The sequence below is a fragment of the Lipotes vexillifer genome, unplaced genomic scaffold (genome assembly GCF_000442215.2).
Source record: "Lipotes vexillifer unplaced genomic scaffold, Lipotes_vexillifer_v1.1 scaffold89, whole genome shotgun sequence".
NCBI classification, from domain to species: Eukaryota; Metazoa; Chordata; class Mammalia; order Artiodactyla; family Lipotidae; genus Lipotes; species Lipotes vexillifer.
This window is the reverse complement of record NW_006774453.1, coordinates 91,976-97,214: the sequence shown is the minus strand read 5'-3', so window position 1 is coordinate 97,214 and position 5,239 is coordinate 91,976. Positions and strand designations below refer to the sequence as shown.

Sequence of the window (5,239 nt, the reverse complement as noted above, 5' to 3'; positions counted from 1 at the left end):
CCCGCGTCTCCTGCATCGGCAGGCGGACTCTCAAGCACTGCGCCACCAGGGAAGCCCTGTTACTTGTTTTTAATCACAATACTGTTAAAAATAAAATTTACTTAGGTATGTTAAAAAAAAATGGAAGCACTTTTTTGACTTTTTATTTTGAAAAAAATGTTAAACTTCTAGAAAAGTGACAAGAATAGTACACTGAACTCCTGTATGCCCTTCACTTAGATTCATTAATTATTAACATTTTGCCACATTTGCATCATTATTCTTTTAATATTTCATATGTGTATATAAATATCACATGTATGTATTACACACAAACATATATATGCAGGCATATTATTATTATTCTCTATGAACCATATGATAGTAAGTAGCAGACATCCTGAATCTTTACCCCTAAACACTCTTTTTTTATTTTGCGGTGCGCGGGCCTCTCACTGTTGTGGCCTCTCCCATTGCGGAGCACAGGCTCCGGACGCGCAGGCTCAGCGGCCACGGCTCACGGGCCCAGCCGCTCTGCGGCATGTGGGATCCTCCCGAACCAGGGCACAAACCCGTGTTCCCTGCATCGGCAGGCGGACTCTCAACCACTGCGCCACCAGGGAAGCCCCCCTAAACACTCTTGGTGTTGTACATTCTGTGGATTTTGACAAATGTATAATGATATATGTCCACCATTATAGTATGTATGGAATAGTTTCACTGCCCTTAAAACCCTCTGTGCTCTACTATTCATCTTTCCCTCTCCTCAGTCCCTGGAAACCACTGATCTTTTTACTGTCACCATAGTTCTGCCTTTTTTCAGAGTGTCACATAGTTGGAACATAGTATGTAGCCTTTTCAGATTGACTTCTTTCATTTAGTAATATGCATTTAAGGTTCCTCTGTGTCTTTTCATTGTGTGATAGCTCATTTCTTTTTAGCAGTGCATGATATTCTGTTATATGGCTGTATCAATTTATTTATCCATTTACCTTGTTTTACTTTTCTTTCAACCAATAGTCAAAGATTCAACATTTAATAGTTTTTTAGCTTAATGGTGACATAATTATTAGATTTTCTGCTAACGTCCTCTTTATTTCTAAGAGCCCTTTTTTGTTCTCTTTTTATAATGTCATACTGTTCTTGATTCCTAGGTCTAATATTTTCTCCTTTGAGACTATTAATAATATTTTGTTGAGGTTTTCATCTTCTTGCATAATGTGTTTCCTCCAAGTTCCTTGTTTTTGTTAGTTTTATTCGGGAAGAACTTCCTTTCTTCTGATTAGAGACTTCCTTCATGGTGATCCTTGGCCATCCACCTATATTTAAGTGGAGCACTAAAATGTTTATTGGAAGCTCTTTGTGCAGGGTTAGGGCTTGTCAACCTGATCTTACTGGGCCATTTGGTTGGAGAAGCTTTGATGTTGATATCTTTAGGATATCCCTTTTGGAACAGTTTCCTCGGAAAAGAGTCTTCTTTCCTCCTGCATGAAGGGTGTAAAGTTGAGCTGCCTATGTGATGGGTGCCTGAAAAGTGTCAGAATTTAGAATATTAAATGTCATGTGATTCCTATGATTTTCATTTGGGTTCTCTTCCTCAGCTGCATTCTTCAATCCAGAGACTATTTTACCCTGTCCAGGGAATAAACCCCCAATTTTCTGCCAAGGTAGATGACTGGTTTCCCCTATCTCAGCAGAAACTAAGTATTAGGCAAAAAAAAAAAAAAAGTGAAGATTACCCAGAGAGGTAAGCACAATGCTGAGACTGCTTCAGAAATCTCTTCACCAGCAAGTATCTCTACCATCACCTTCTGCTGGGCAGATTTTGTTCTAGTGGACACAGTAAGAGTGTTGATCTTCAGGGGCTTTTGGCTATATATGGAAGGTGAGCAAGGAATGTCTCTGATCCAGCTTCCTGCCTTTTTATGGTCAGCTTTGTCTCCTAAATTTTGTGCTCAGAGTTTATAAAAATCAGGTTCTTAAATGCCAGGGAGTGGTAGACACCAGGGAAACACAGACCCTGCCATTTGCTTACCCTTCTGTATTGGCACTTTTTCACTGCTTTTGACCTTTTGTAATTTCCCTTCTCTTATGGACAATTCAGTCATGCTTAATAGAAGTTTTCCTATTTTCTCCTGTAATTTTAGGTATTTTATACCAGGAGGTGCTTCTCTGTATATCCAGTTGTACAAATTGCACTGTTAAAGTGTCTCTTTTAAAATTATAACGAATGGCGTACATTTTTCTGCGTCTTGGTTTTATCATCCAACATTGTTTTCAGGACTTCGTCAGGTACTGATAGAAAATTTGATACGATTTATTCACTTTAACAGTCATCCTTTGTGTGACCGATACATTTTATTCCTAGATGTACTTTTGGGTTGTTTGAAGTTGTTTGGTATTACAGTTTTGCACTGAAATGAGATGTCTGTGCACTGAGCAAGAGGTAATCTAAGCCCCATACTCAGTGGGTCATATAGTAGATACATCTTTAATTTGCCTTGATACTTCCATACTGCTCTTCAACTTGGCTGTTAGAATTGACATTTATATCAACAGTGTAGGAGAGTACCATTTTCTTATTTCTCTCATATTAGGTGTTATCAAACTTCATTAGAAAAGAAAAAAAGTGATATTTCATTTTGATTTTTCTGCTAGCTAAAGCATTTAGCACCTTTTAAAATTCTTATCTGACCATTTAGGTGTCCTTTTTTAAACTGTTTATTCATTTCCTATGCTTATTTTACTGTCGACTTATTTTTGTCTCTTTCTCACTCTTTGAAAGAGTTGTACATATATTTTAGATACTCTCTTGTTATACACTTTGTTGATATCTTCCAGTGTGCTCTGTTTACCCACTTTCACTGGATATACTTCCTGTTTCACCAGTATTCATATGCTAGACCTCTCTACTGAGTCTTACTCTGGTATGGTCAAGTACTCACTGGACATTTTACCTTGATTACTGTCTCCACATCAGTTTTTAAAAGTAGATCACATTGTTTGCTTCCTCAACTTACCTACCTTACCTTCCACACTCAGTCACTGAAGCTAGATACCTAAGGATCATCATAGGGTCTCTTTCCTTTGCTCCCCTTTGTAATTCATTTTCAGGTCTTGCCAATTTTACTGGCTGAGCATTTTTTAAAAAATCTGTCCTTCTTTAGTAATCTGAAGAAATGGTACTAAGGTAAATAATTTATTATGAGGATATTGTATAATGGAATGGGCCAGCTGAAGGTTAAACCTTGGTGACCATGCACTAGAAAATAAGGAGAGAGAGAAAGTAAAATTATTAAGAATCATTATTGAATAGTGATTGAGGACTATTGTTCTGGAATCAAACAGACCATGTTCAAATCACCTCATTTGTTTGTTTGTTTATGAATAATTAAAAAAATATATCCACAAGCTAAGTGAAATGTACCCTGAAGAAAATTTAGTTCTCATTGTAAACATTTTGACATATTGAAATATTCAATACAAGTCACTTTTTCTTCAGGATTTGTCTAGGTAGCATTCACTCAGTATCTCTTTCTACTTGTTAATTTTCTACTTGTTAATTCACTTAATTCACTGTGAAAATTCAGACTCTGGGTGGGAAAGAAGAGGAAAGATGAATTGCAACTAAACTTTTCCAGGTTCATGTATATATGCATGCACATGTGCAGTGGATATGGTGGGTCGTGGGTCAGTTTTACTTTAACTCTCCATGTACAGAGTCAGCTCAGGCATCCCCATCTGTGCTCAGACTTCAAGTCACTTGGCAATGTGAAACAACATACACTTGCCTGCAGGTGCATTCATAAGTAGCAGATAGTAATAAAAAGGTGGAGTTGGTTGTATATATCCTTCACCTATATTTTCCACCCTCTACTTTGAGCTCTGTTTAGTTTTTTAATTCTCTGAAGTTTGAGAACATAGGCCCCTAAAGTAATAGTCCTTACAATAACATTTGATTACAGTGAAACCTTTGAATACCTGGTAGAGTTGTTAGTCTGTTTATTGGTGCGCTTGTTTTCTTAACTGCTTTAGTGGGGAGAAAGAAAATAACTTTTGAGTTTTAGGGTCTTGGAATATTTTCTTAGGTGGGGGGATATCTTAGCTTAAATAATATAACACCTCTCTAGCAGTTTTAATACTGCTAAAGATTTAAGCTATTATAGATTCACTGAGGATTATTAATTTCGTTATATGGCAAATATGTATAACTTCATTACTGCATTGCATATAAAATTTTAGCCTTTCTTTTCTTCGGAATTGGCTTCATAGTTTTAATTTGTCTGGCCATTATGTTATTAAGGGTGTTATTCACCTTAAGTAGCCTTAAGAACATTACAAATGGTCCTTTGGATGAAACAAAGCTATTAATTTTATAGCTTCATAGGAAGCAATCACAGCACCTGGGGTTGACTGTTAGATTTGAAAATGATCCAACAGTGACATAACAAATGAGAAGAAACTGTTTTTAAAATTGTATTACATTTATCTACCACCCTTCCCCCAACAAACAAATAATTATTTTACTTTGAATAAGAAAAGAGAAAGGAAACTGACAGTTTTTATTACCTAACATTTATCAGGTGTTATTTAATCTGTACAGTCTTACTTTATAACCAAGGAAGCTGACTCAGAGGGATTTCAGTATCTTACTCAAGGTCACATAGCCAATTAATGCTCTTAAGTAAATCTGTTATCTTTTCTCTTTCCATAACAAGAATTACAGTTAGTTAAAAATGTAAAGTTTACTTAAAATTTTGAATAATAAAAGTAACTTTGGTAAAAAGTACAAGCGCTCTGATAAAACGTAACTCTCCATTTTTCTCATTTTATTCTTGTGAAATACAACCCTTCTTATGTCCATCAGAGAACTAAAGCATTGAACATTTTGAACTTCCTTCAGATATTAGCCAGCTGGCGTGTTTTCCTAACAAAACATTTTCTGATTTGACCACAGACCCTCTCAATCAGTTGTTACTGGTTTGAATAACATTATGCTGTCATGGTGGGCACCTGATCATGAAAACTGATATTTGGAGTGCGTTTTTATTTGTATTTAAAATGTTTTTATAATCCCAGTATAAACACTTGTTAATCTAGTCAAAACCTTTTCTCACAAGATCAAGAACTTGTATAGGCCGCTGGGACTGGGTCTTCCCGGGCTCTGCAGCTGGCGTCGACTTCTCCGCGCTTTTCGGTGGCCTGGCACGCCAGCGCCCTCTGGCTCAGCCCGCCCGGCGGCAGGGCCTTGGCGTGGCGG

The 5,239-nt window shown here is 36.9% G+C and overlaps 1 protein-coding gene and 1 pseudogene across 1 annotated transcript in view; both read left to right on the top strand.

Moving 5' to 3' along the window:
- Nucleotides 1-5,239, top strand: part of PARPBP (PARP1 binding protein) — an 81,605-nt gene that overhangs the window by 3,602 nt on the left and 72,764 nt on the right. The gene's annotated exons all lie outside the window — the stretch shown is intronic.
- Nucleotides 2,210-5,239, top strand: part of LOC103074831 (E3 ubiquitin-protein ligase RNF149 pseudogene) — a 4,330-nt pseudogene continuing 1,300 nt past the window's right edge.